General features: G+C 37.1%; 1 protein-coding gene across 1 annotated transcript in view; it reads right to left on the bottom strand.

Annotated features, from left to right (window-relative positions):
- Positions 1 to 14,214, bottom strand: part of LOC134741952 (somatostatin receptor type 2) — a 161,658-nt gene that overhangs the window by 10,122 nt on the left and 137,322 nt on the right. The window contains exon 5 of the mRNA XM_063674847.1: positions 12,894 to 12,932. The gene's annotated coding sequence lies outside the window, so the exon portion shown is untranslated. The remainder of the gene's footprint in view (positions 1 to 12,893; positions 12,933 to 14,214) is intronic.

Genomic DNA, 14,214 nt, shown 5'->3' with positions numbered 1-14,214 from the left:
CTATACGAGAGTAGGCCCAAAGGTAGTGGCGCCATCTGATCGAGAATCAAATTTTCTTGATTTACGAGGCACGTTTTTTCCTTAGACTGTATCCATCTATTAAGGTCATTACGGAGTTATATCTATCTTTGGTTATAGGTGACACAGCTCAGGTAAGAAAGTACATCTAAAATTTTATGTAGGTATTTCATAACAATCAGTCAGATTTATATAAGTAATATACATTCTCATTTCTTTTATGAATTTTATTTTCTTTTCCATTTTTAAAAATTTGATAATGTTTTCTGAAAGAGCTACGTATTTGTATGATTTAATATTTTTAAATCTATTTCTATAAAGAAAAGTATCTATTGTATGTAATTGCATGAATTCTATAGTAATTTAAATTGTATTTTTCTCTTATTTACTCGTAATGCATGTTAATTATAGGATGTATTGTTTTGAAAAGTTGTGTCCCGCCGAGTTTGTTGCCGGTCCCATATTGGGATACCCTACTCCAATTGAGGGGGATTTAAATCTTCTCGGGGCAGAGGTGTAGGTTTAGAGCCGGTGTAGTTTACACATTTGACATTTATCTTCATCTTCATCTTCATCTTCATCTTCATCTTCATCTTCATCTTCATCTTCATCTTCATCTTCATCTCCATCTTCATCTCCATCTCCATCTCCATCTCCATCTCCATCTCCATCTTCATCTTCATCTCCATCTCCATCTCCATCTCCATCTCCATCTCCATCTTCATCTTCATCTTCATCTTCATCTTTATCTTTATATTTATCTTTATCTTTATCTTCGAATGGTATTTACCTACTATTTAATCAAAAAACAAAAAAAACTGAATTGAATGAATGTGTGAATGTAAAAATTTAGAAGATTTGCGGAACCCGAATATTTGCATGTACTTAATAAACACTTTTATTGTTTTGGTATAATGCTGCTAGGAGTATTAAATGTGCCATTTTCAACCAAAAGGGTACTTATTGTTCCTTGTCAGTAAAGCGCTATTTCCATATAGCTTCAATTAGAAATCAATCTTATCAACAAGCGACAATGTGGTACCTTTTGGTTGAAAACGTCACAAATAGTAATTAATGACTGATAAAAAGAGGGTGGCGTAAGGGACGGTATGCACTGTTAACTATTGCTTTGTTAATTAAATGAAAGAAATGGCACGCAAACTGACTGAATTCATTAAGAAATATTATCAAGTATACAAACGTTTTTTCGACCCAGTGTCATAAGAGGAATTTTGTACATTGACCCGCCTGTGCCTATTTCTGTCTCACGCGCATAATTATATTGCCGTCTCGTTATAGTGTTTTTTTTATAGTATACCGTGCTCTTAGAAGGACCAATTTGCTGAATTTGAATTACATTTGCTCTTCTTTTGGCGGTGCAAAGGGGCAACGCCGCCAGCATTCTAGGTTCCATTCCAGAGGTAGCTTTGGAGAGGTATTTTATATTTAGTATTTTGATTTCGTTTCGTATGGCAGAAGAGGCATCAGAGCCAAGTGAATGCAGTGGAAATGAGAGCGTTGAGAAGTGTGTGTGGTGTGAGATTACAAGATAGAATTAGGAACAGTGTGATAAGGGAAAAGTGTGGACTGAGCGAAGATGTAGTGACAAAAATTGAGAAAGGTATGTTGTGATGGTTTGGACACGTGGAAAGAATGAGTGAAAGAAGGCTAACAAAGAGAGTGTATAAGGGAGAGGTAGAAACGGGAGTTGGAAGGGGCAGACCTCGGCGGACTTTCTCTGATCAGATCGGGGAAATCCTGAAGAAAGGCCAGGTCAAGAGCACCCTAAACCGGCGAGCGTGTATGAGGAATGTTATGAAAGTGAAGGAAGCGAAAGAGGTATGTCAGGATCGTAGCAAGTGGAAATCCGTGGTCTCTGCCTACCCCTCCGGGAAATAGGCGTGATTATATGTATGTATGTATGATTTCGTTTTTGTTTTAGTTTTTGTGTATAGTTTCTATAATGATGTTTACTTGTTTATCTGTACCGTTATTATAAAAAAATATCCCATTACATTTTGAATCGGTATTGAAATTTCATTCCGAATATAACCCAAAGTGAGTGTGAATATAAACTCATCAAAATAATAATTAATATCGCAATATTATATGATCATTGATACCGAAAGATAGATAATTAAATTGATCGAAACGACTTATTTACAGTACTAATACAATAAAGTAATAAAAATAGCCCATTTACATTAGCTGAACGTCGAAGCAAGGATTTGTTTTCGCCTTTACGCACGCACAGTCAATCATTTATTTCTCAAATAATAAATATTTTATTTGTTCTCATAAAATAAATGCGTAGTTACAGACTACAGTTTACTTTTACCATTATTAACCTAGACAACAATGATGTAAAGCCTGACCAGTAATATATGATCATTGTCAAGAGGGCGCTGTTATTCTCAAGGGTGACAGTCAGTATTGTATGAAAAAAATAGTTCCAGTGAAATTTCGCAACATGGCGCGTGATCATATATTCCTGGTCGAGCTTTACTGATTCTATTTTAAAACAGGGCGTGTGAAACAATAGTATTGTTTACAGTGCGTCTATTAATAAAACCCAGCAGACATATTGTAGTACATAGACAACTCAGTGAGTGGTAAATGAGGAGTTGCCGTATTTCAAGGATTTTTTAAAACCCGCTAAGTCCACGCCGACCACAGTGACCAATCGGGGACACGCCACTTGACTGTTTTTGCACCCGACTAAGTGGCGCCGCGGATTTGCGCAAAAAAGTAGTGGCGGGTCCCCGATGGGCGAAAACGAGAAAAGTGGTCACTTTTCGCATTTTCACTGACGCCACTTGAAGGGTTATGACAATAGACTGTCTGTCTAATGCCAAGGGGTAAGATAATCTCCTTTTACGGGGTGAAGCTCGTCCGTTCTGTATGATAATACTATGTTTTGACAGTATTAAACATTTTTCGTGTGAAGAGGTAAGGAGAAAACTCTCTTATGGCAGAAAAGTTGCAAAAGTGTCCAGCTGTCAGTTGTAATTCGGTACCAAATCTCTCCAGAATGGCGCTAGAGTCTATGAACTTAGCCGTTATTGGCGGCGCGAAGTGCGCTTTTTTATCAAATGTGCGATTTTCAACCAAAAGGGTACTTATTGTCGGTTGTAAATAAGGCGCTATTTCCATATAGCTTCAATTCGAAATCAACCTTATCGACATACGACAATGTGGTACCTTTTGGTTGAAAACGTCACAAATATTCTAGGTAAGTAAGTAAGTAAATATTCTTTTCTCAAAAATGGACGGCAAAGTCGACGTTGCCGGTTAAAAAGTAGGTCGCGAAGTGCGTAGTTTATGGTCAGTCAAAAATTAAAAAGTTAAAAACATTGCAGTCTCGATTTCGGGACTGCAATGTTGCATACAAATTCCATTATTTGTCGAGTTGCAAACTTTTTAAAAGTTGAAGTGACCATATCAAATGAAGGCATAGGTCCAAACAGATGATCAGTACTTATTATTATAATGTTGGTACCGCGACTATTTAGGTATCTCAAATAGGTTGGCGTATTTTCAGCAGAAAAATACACTTCCATTTTTAATTTAAAAAAATAAAACGGCGGCAAAGCAAATCTTTTTACTTTTTTCTGTGAAAATATATACATAAGAACGTTGCTTCTGTAAAATATTTGTATTATATTTGCATTTGTTGCGCCATTTTTGAGAAAAGCACTATATATGACTCGGCTGGAAGGCTACTTGCTGGCTTCGGATTCAATTAAACGGACTTCCAAGGTCGTCCGTTTAAAACGAATCCTCAGCCAGCAAGTAGCTACTTCCGAGCCTCGACAATAATGTACTATTATTGCACCAAAATTATACATTTTACATACATGTAAAACTACAAAGAAATTTTTAGGTATTGTGGCAACCTATTTAAGGATTTTGATGGACACTTTTTCATACACAGTGTTCTTCGTACCCCTATCCTCCATACTTTTTCGGCAGTATTTTAAATTGCAGCTCCATATCCGTTCATGACGCTATCTGTGAAAGAGCGTCATCCGCCATGTTTGTTTACCCGCGTTAATGGTGTTTTTAACGAGTTTAAAACAGTAATGTTTCATCGCTCGTTTCGGGTACACACAGTTTACTGTAATGTACCCCTACCATGAGTTTACTGCGGCCGGTTGTCGCTAGCGACTACGTATACTCACGCGCAGTGTAGCCAACGAACTAGAAAAACTACTTATAAGTCTGACTAAAGCTCAAAAGCCGGTCAAGTGCGAGTCGGACTCGCGCACTAAGGGTTCCGTACCATTACGCAAAGACCGGCAAACAAATCACGTTTGTTGTATGGGAGCCCCTTAATATATATTTTATTCTGTTTTTAGTATTTGTTGTTATAGCGAAAACAGAAATACATCATCTGTGAAAATTTCAATTGTCTAGCTGTCACGTTTCATGAGATACATTCTGGTGACAGACGCGCGACCTTGCGCGATTCGCGACGGCGGCGGCGACAACCGAGCTTCTGCCCGGCGACGACGAAAGGTCCGACCGCTGTGTCTCGCTCCAACCTATGGCCGCCGCTCGCCGCTGCCGTCGCCGCGCGATGTCGTGGTCGGGCCGTAGGCCGCAAACGGCGCGCGGCGCGGCGAACGGCAAATCAAGGTCGTTCATACATTTGGTCGAGCGTCGAGCGCAATGTATGGCCTTGATTTGCCGCTCGCCGCTAGCAAATTCTCTCAAAAACTCATGGTAAGGGTACTGTTGCCTGTGAGGCTATTTTATACTAATGTGTTCCTATTAAAAAATGACAGCTGACGCTAAACAGAGGCCCTTTTTCACTGCTGTTTTAACATGAATGGTGATCAACTCATGAAAACTGGTGGTGAAGACATGACACGATAGAAATAATTGGCAATAGAATTGCATGCCAGAAACACAGATATGCCAAAACAAACCTAACACCTATGATGTTCGAATTTAAACTATCGTGAGACATATTAACTTACCTAACTTAGCGGTTTCACTGACTTGTTTTTAGTCACTCGCGCGACATGTTTCGCAGAGTCTAGGTCCATTTTCAAGCACTAACAGTGCCTGAGTGAGTAGCGGTCACGACGGGCGGGCGTGTACTTCTATCGCGGGCGTGCTAGGCTCTCCGAAACATGTTGCGCGAGTGACTAAAAATACGTGAATGAAACCGTTAATACGATGTTTTCATAGATGGCCGTTGTTTGACCGAGCTCCGAGTCTCCGTTTCAGCTTGGGCAAAAATGCTTTCGTATGTCCTGAGGGCTTACTGCGAACCACGTTCGACGTGCTGCCTCCCTGTCACACTTACGTACGAATTTACAAGAATCAACCTTCGTGCTATGGACGGTTTAAAAAGGACGACAATCTCTTATGGCAGAATTGTTGCCAAAGTGACCAGCTTTCAGCTGTAAATAATAGTTTCTAATCTCTCATTCGGTTCTTATCTGTCTGATTTAATTTATTGTTTTATAATTACTTAAATAACAATTCAAGTCTTGGAGACCCTTTACACCTCTAAGGATAATTTGATGATCGTGTTTTTTATTTTATTATACATATTTTATCTCTGACACCTAGAGACTTTTACATCCCTAAACAATTTTAGTAATTAGCCTCATGCATGAAGTTTATATTTGAACGAAATATGTTTTATTCGGATGTTTGTTACCGTTATATCATGTTACAAATGCATTTCCGTTTTTAAATTACCATTTAATTACTTAAAATTATAAATAAAAAGTACAAAAATTTGCCCGCGAAAAGCTAGTGAGCGAAACGCTCGAAACGCCACGTGACGTCACGCGTTCGACAGATTAGTGTCATTAATAGCAAACGTCAGTTGGGCCGCCCAACGTGTGACGTCATCACGCTCTGTCGAATTCGCGCCTAAAATTATGAGCGTCTCAAAAATTTTCAACATTTTAAATATTTTTTAATATAATAATTTTAAGGTTTACAAAAGTATTTTTATCATTTCCGGTGTTCCAACGATATAAATTATGAATCCAAAAATAAAAATAAATTCATGCATGGAGCTAATTGTCTGTTGTTTGTATATTCTTTATTAGTTTTTTTTGTGTAATTCGACATTTAGACTGGATACATCTCTGACAAAGTATCTAATATTTTATTGATTCCATATTTGTAATTGTTTTTTGTAAATTTTGGTTATTTTGGTTTTGTATTGCTTGTAAAAATTGACATGTAAAAGTGCCCCTGTGGCCTATTTGCCGAATAAATGTTTGATGTTTGATGATGTTTGATGTCTCCGGTGGCGCTAGGTAGGCTCTGGGACCAAAGAGTATTGTAATATATAGGGGACTCTATGACATGAATAATAGAGGTATAATAATGTAAAGATGAAATGGGGGAGAGGCAACAAATAACCCGACCAAATTACGTAGGTTGTTTTTGGTATGTTGTCAGGAATGTTAAAACGTGTTTTTAATTTTGTCGCATTGCGTATGTTCTGTCCCTCACGGTCGCACGGGCTCACATCTATAGAAAATACTAGGGTCTAGGTCGAAGTACGAGATTTTCCTCCCTTTACTTCTACACTTCATACTTCGTGCAAGCCGACAAGCATGGAGACTATATAAAGGAGCCAAATCTCTATGTATGAAAAGTGTCCATAAAAAAACAGTAATTAGGCGGCGCCACCATACACCGAAATACTACCAAAAACAACCTACGTAATTTGGTCGGGTTATTTGTTGTCCTCATTCATTCATGTTATACTCATGTCCCAGAGCCTAACTAGCGCCACCGGAGAGATTAGGAACTATTATTTAAAGCTGAAAGCGGTTACTTTTGCAACAATTCTGCCATAAGACATTGGCATCCTTTCTATACCATCCATACCGACAAGGTTCACCATGACGCGCCGCACACAGGGAATATTACGCGAAACTCTGCGCAGGGGGCGCCACTACCACAATCTGAGGGTCTATCGCGAAACAAGAAAATCGAAATTTTGTTATCTGACATCTCTGTCACTTACATATTTGGGCGATAAAGGGCAGATAGCAAAATTTCGGATTCGCGTTTCCCGGTAGGTCCTCTGTAAACAAACCGCCTTGATGAAACAATGTCATATTTTATTATCTTTGAAAATTTGTCAAAAACCTGTTAAAGGTTACTCTATAGTTTACTAAAAAGGCTAGTGCTGCCCTCTGGGGCAGAACATTGCAGTAATATACCCTATAGGCGTGGCCTTCAAAGGCTGAAATAACTGAAAGGGATAATACGCCCTAAAATGTGCCGTTATTTTCTTCTTGTTACCTAGGAGATATGTATGTACCTTAAAGTTTCCATTAAGAAATTCCATTTATACCCAGGGTGCTTAGCCAATATTCCCAATCGTTAACGCTCCGTAGCGTAGCGTAGCTCTTTCTATCACTCTTCCATATTAGGCTGAGAACGCACTGTGATATTTTTTTTGCGGTTTCAGAACCGCAAAAAGTGTAACGTACGACATGCTTTATAAGTGCACGCACTTAAAAGACTGAAACCGCAAGAAATTAGACTGAAACCGCAATAAATTAGACTGAAACCGCAACAAATTAGACTGAAACCGCAAGAAATTAACCGCAGTGCTTTCTAAGCCTTAGTGCGACATCGGCAGTGACGGTTGCGTTTCGTTCGCCACGATTGGCATGTTGGCTACGCACCCGGATAATTAAATACGATATGCCTGCTTTCTGAGAATATACATTGTTTCAAACTTAATTAATTTCGTAGTCTTACTCAGATATCATTTAGCTAAATTACTCATACAAATCTCTTTTGATTGTGATGCCTGTCAAAAGTTTCCCAAAGTTTCCAATCAAACACAGCTAAATCTGTTTAAAACGTGCCTACGGTATCTCTGTGATATTTGAGAGTAAATACGGAATATACCTGGTCAGGGTATTTACGCCCAAACCCCAAAATAGGAGAGCCTATTTAGTATTTGCCGGAATGGCACGTTTCTCTAATAGTCTCTGTGGGGTCCTATAAAGTACCTACACCAAGGAGAAGTAAATTTAATAAATAATTGATTATTTAAAAAATGTTTATGGACAGTTAAACATGTACAATGCAATAATAGTCAATAATGACGGCCGGTCTGGCCTAGTGGGTACTACCCACTAGGCCAGACCAGTCGTCATCGTCGTCGTCGGCCAGACTGGGTAGTGACCCTGCGTGTGAAGTCAATTGTTCCTGGGTCCGAATCCCGGTAAGGGCATCTATTTGTGTGATGAGCACAGATATTTGTGCCTGAGTCATGGGTGTTTTCTATGTATTTAAGTATTTATATATTATATATATCGTTGTCTGAGTACCCATAACATAAGCCTCCTTGGGCTTACCGTGGGACTTAGTCAATTTGTGTAAGAATGTCCTATAATATTTATTTATTTATTTAATGCAATAGTAGTAGTTTGACGACCGGTCTGGCCTAGTGGGTAGTGACCCTGCCTGTGAAGCCGATGGTCAGGGTTCGAATCCCGGTGAGGGCATTTATTTGTGTAATTAACACAAGTATTTGTTCCCGAGTCATGGGTGTTTTCTATGTATGTAAGTATGTATTTATCTATATAAGTATCTATATCGTCGCCTAGCACCCGTAGTACAAGCTTTGCTTACCCAACGAGCAAAAAGCGGTTTTATAATTATCCTACCAATTTTCAATAGACTTATAGCGAACTAATATAAGCGCTTACAAGCCCGGAAAAGGGCCCACTTTATTAGTGTATTCAGTTTTTTAATAGTCTAATAATACCCTCACGGAATTCAACTCACGACTGTAACAGCCGTGTAGCGGCATTTTGTAAAACCGTACACTCCTACGAAATCTATTATTAGTCTCTTATAAAACTAAACTAGATTGTTATGCACTTAACAATTCTTCTGCAAGTTCTTACTCGTTCATTTCGTTCAGTCAATCATTCAGTTCTTCGTGTAATAGTAAAAACTTTATTAAAATACCTAATAATATTTTGGACATTAATAAGGTAAGTTATATTATAATTTATCAGTGTTCGTTATATCATGTTGTTAATCAAAAACATACAGGGAACTCGTATTTTTCATGCAACATACCAAGTTTCTGGTTAAAATTTTAAAGCCCCTCTTAAAATAAGCAATTATACATAAAGTCATTCGTATTCATTATTAAATTTTAAAATAACAAAATCTTCCCCATTAGCGGTTTTTTCGGTAGCCATTTTAGGCTAGCATTTCGAAGTGTTGTACAATACCACTATTGATGAACTCGGTTCTATAATGTCCCATAGTCACTGCATTCACTCGCCATGTTGTTATCATGACTTATAATAACTTTGCCAACGAATCAATAAGTGTTTCTTTGACAATAACAGCATTGAACATAGCTCTTATAAAACCAGTACGTTTATAATAGCATGCGGCAAGTATGTTATTGGAATAAGTAGTATCATTAAGAGAGTTTATAAGTTTGCATAAAACTAGATTCAATTACGACTTACAAATGCTTTTATAAAACTATTTTATTTGTAACGGATTCAAATATTGTACTTATTAGCGCTTATAAAACTAAGTAACAAGTGTAAACGGAATCAAGTGTATTTACACTTATAGGCAGCTTTAATAGGAGATTCGGGTCTATAGTAGGTAGCCTAATAAGCAATCTTAAAAGCGCTTACAAGTGCTATTTATAAGAAGCTTCATTCTTAAGTCTGATTGCTCTTACTAAAAGCTTTTAAAAGAGGGTGCGGCTTATAGTAGTTTATATACTTAGTTTTATAAGCGCTTAAAAGGCTAATTATCAGAGTAATCGTAATCAAATACTAAATAGCATTTTTTGAGACGCATATAAGAGTAATTGCGAACGCCAAAATCAATATAAGAATCTTATAAGTGTCTTATTCCTATAACATATGTGTTCTGAGACTATTTTGCTTGTTGGGTAGTTTGGGGATAGGTTGGTCTGTGTGAGATGTCCCCTATTATTTATTTTATTTTATAGTAGTAGTAAAATTAGGAAATTCGCAATGAGTGGCGATAAATTAAAACAAATAATTATTAATTAATGATTTATTAATTTGGATTTATTTTAGTATACATTTAGATTATGATTTGATATGTATACGCGAATCTAAACGCGACATCTTTCGGAGAGCCTAGGTCTTCATTTTCAAGCAATAACCGAGCCCCTAGCGTAAAACAAATTTCAGTGTGATTTTTTTCGTTTCCAATTAAAAGGTACCACATTGTCGGTTGTCGATAAGGTTGATTTCAAATTCACTCTTTATCGAAATAGCACCTTATTGACAAGCGACTATAAGTACCCTTTTAGTTGAGAATGGCACAATGTATAAGTAACGTCGAACTTAAACTATCGTGAGACATATTTCAAAATATTGATTTCAAATTCAATCTTTATCGAAATAGCACCTTATTGACAAGCGACTATAAGTACCCTTTTGGTTGAGAATGGAACAATGTATAAGTAACGTCGAACTTAAACTATCGTGAGACATATTTCAAAATATTGATTTCAAATTTAATCTTTATCGAAATAGCACCTTATTGACAAGCGACTATAAGTACCCTTTTGGTTGAGAATGGCACAATGTATAAGTAACGTCGAACTTAAACTATCGTGAGACATATTTCTAAATATTTAGATCACTATGATCCAACCACCAAAAGCGACTAAAAATCATAGTGAATGAAACCGTACTGATCTAAATATTATAAGTAACGTGTGCCAACCGACTTCTTCGAACTAAGCCCCCGTACTAGACCTCCAGGTTTCACTACCCAACGACGTGTCTGGTGTCTGTTGAACCGCTTCCGAACTGACGTGGGTAACTCCGCATACCACAGGAATAAATGGATGGTGTGAATCGGCGGCATGCGGATGTGGAGAACCGGAACAAACTATCCGTCACATGGTGCTGGAATGTCCTAACACCAAATTCGGTGGCAACTTGGAAGAGCTCAAGACCTTGACTGGGAAAGCCGTGGATTATTTTAAGGATTCTAGTTTTTATAATGCAGTGACATGTAGAGATATGCCATACGATAAATAAAGTAACGTGTAAGAATTCAGTATAAATAAAAACTACAATTTAAAAAGATTTTTAAAACAGAAACAGCCCTGGTTGTATATAGGTAGATATTTAGCGTCTAAGCGAACAACAAACCTAGACTTAATTTACCCCAACCAGACGATCTTATCACATAACATCCTAGATATTACTGCCAGATAATAAAGACAAAGGCTAAGTACATGCTTAAAAGTAAAAGGACAATGTTTTAAAATATGCATAATAATTTGAACTTTATTTCAAACATATAAGTTTCAAACAAACAAACAATTTTTAATGACAATTTGTGTCTTATGTGCTCAAAAATATCCCAATATTTAAATGTTTTTACAGTACATATGGTGCTACTTTCTGGTACTAGTGCGTAAAAGAGCACTTTTCGTGCGTATGTCGAAAGATTAAAGGACCATATGTACTGTAAAACGTTGTACGATACACGTGCGAATAGGTAATTCGCAACTCGTGTCGATTTAAAACACTCCCTGCGGATGTGTTTTAATTTATCGCCACTCGTTTCGAATTTCCTCTTTTCCGCACTTGTATCGTAAATAACTATTGTCACACGTCCCTAGATTAAGGCGGTTGGGAGCTTGGGAGATATGCCCGAATATAAAATGTTGTTTTTATTATGTTTAATTTAGATATCTATAATGAATTGTTTGTTTTATTGTGTTTTACTTGTCTTGCGTATGAAATGTTCTTTCCATGTCCTAGCGTTCGGCCTCCGCTGTGAGCCGGACATGTTTTTGAGAATAAATAAATAATAATAATAAACTAGTATTGTTTAACAAGGGAGCAAAATTGCTGTTTACCCCTCGTGCTAATATTGATACTCGAGCAAAGAAAAGATTTCGGAGTATCACTACAAGAGCAGCAAATTGTTCACAAAATGGGTATCCAGTCACTCGAAGTAAATATTTTTTTTTATGTAATAGGACGCAAACGAGCCGACGAGCCGCCTGATGGGAAGCATTCATCGCCGCCCATGGACATACGCAACATCAGAGGACTTATGCGTTGCCCATCTTTGAGAACCCTAAATACCTGTTTCTTGAAGAACCCCCTGTCATAGCGCAAGGGAAACACCTCAGAAGGTAGCTCGTTCTACAACTTGCACGTTCTGGGTAACAACGAGCCAGATGCCCGCTTGTCTTTGGTTTGCCACGTGTCAAGAAAGCCACGCTACGCTTCCACGTTGCTGCCACGTTTAATATAACGTTTCACTACATAACACCAATGCGAGGAAATAGCTGTAAACCAATACAAATCAAATCTAAAGTTACCGGTGATCAGAGCTGGCAGCTTCATTGCTACAACATTACGAGTAGTAATGCGATACAGCGGGGAAATGCTACCATATTTATTTTGTTTAGCTTTATTGATTCTTGATTTAGATTTTAATTTTAGGTAAATTATATTTATCGCACTTAAACTATCGTGAGACATATTTCAAAATATTTATCAGTACGGTTTTTACTCACTATTATTTTTAGTCGCTTTTGGCGACATGTTTCGGATTCTTTGGGAATCCATCCTCAGCGACTAAATAATAGTGAGTAAAAACCGTACTGATAAATATTTTGAAATTATATTTATTTTTAGACTTAGGTTTTAGTTTAAAAAAATAGTCCACACAAAATGGTATGTCCAATAAAAGTCTACCCTTCTAGCCAACGTGAGGTAAAAAAAAAATTGTAATAAAATTATCTTGCACTCTAGAAGGTAAATTGCAATTTTGCACATTGATTTTAAAGGAAAGAGAGTTGTTTGTACAGGTAATTAAAAACCAATTACCTCTGGTGCTGGCATCTCGTGTTCACGATTCACGTGCAGCTGAAACAAAATAAACAACTTTTAAAACATATTTCAATGGAAAAGCAATAGAAACTATTTTTTGTTCAGACTCAATTGGTATTGGTTCGAGTTTTTCAATAGAAATTGGAACGTTTTTGTCAGTTAGTTCATGTATTTTTAATACCATAAAATGGGGTGAGTAGGGTTCGCGGGGAGAGTTGGGTTATGAATGGGGAGAGAAGGTATGAAAGGGGGGTGAGATGTCATTTTAAGGCTACTGCTACAAAAATAATGTATTCCAATTTAAAATGGAGATATAGTAATACTCATAATAAAAAAAAACGATCCAACTATCTTCCAAAATCACCTTTGTATGAAAACTTAAATAAGTATAGTATAAGCACAGTAAATTCACTGCCATCTATCGACACACTTTAAAACTAAAAATGAAGATTTATAAAAATACGATAAAATATATTTAAATATGGATAAATGATTTTTTTTTATTTGCATTAATTATTTTTATTATTTTGACCCATATTTTTTACTGATATGCGTTAAAATTGTTAAATAACAAACGAAACCGTCAACGCCCTCTATACGAGAGTAGGCCAAAGGTAGTAGCGACAATCGATCGAGAATCAAATTTTCTTGATTTTCGAGGCACGTTTTTTCCTTAGACTGTTCAGATTCAGATTCAGATGTTTTATTGGTAAAAGGCAGTCATTTTACAAGTCAATAATTTACATAACACATTTTGGGTAGGTACTAACTAATTATTGTTACATATTTATATTAATATTATAAATTTACATTAATTTCATTATTATATATTTACATTCATTTAATTATTATATATTTATATCTATAATTAATTACTTGTAATTCGTTTGGATTAGTGATGATATCTACTTTACGATTTGAAAAAATCATCAGTGCTATAAAAGGCCATGCTTAGGAGATATTGTTTAAGTTTTCTAAGAAAGATTGCATCACTTGGTGAATTTTTTATATCTGCCGGAAGAGCATTATAGATTTTAACGCCAAATACGGCGAGCGACTTGCGCGTCTTGGCCAGGCGCGCGCGCGGCGCGAGCAGCAGGTGCGGGCGGCGGCGCGCGGCGCAGCCAACACGCTGCGCGCTGCTCATGTATGAGCTTAGATTCAGTCTGACGTACTTGCAAGCCTCAAGGATGTAAATGCTATGCAAAGTTAAGATTTTGAGTTTTTTAAATAATTCTTGTGCCGGGTAATCAGCAGGTTTTCTAGCAATAACCCGGATGGCACGTTTTTGAATTTTAAAGATCTTGTCGCGATCGGC

The sequence above is a fragment of the Cydia strobilella genome, chromosome 6 (assembly GCF_947568885.1).
Source record: "Cydia strobilella chromosome 6, ilCydStro3.1, whole genome shotgun sequence".
Taxonomy (NCBI): domain Eukaryota; kingdom Metazoa; phylum Arthropoda; class Insecta; order Lepidoptera; family Tortricidae; genus Cydia; species Cydia strobilella.
This window is presented reverse-complemented; position numbering and strand designations above follow the sequence as displayed.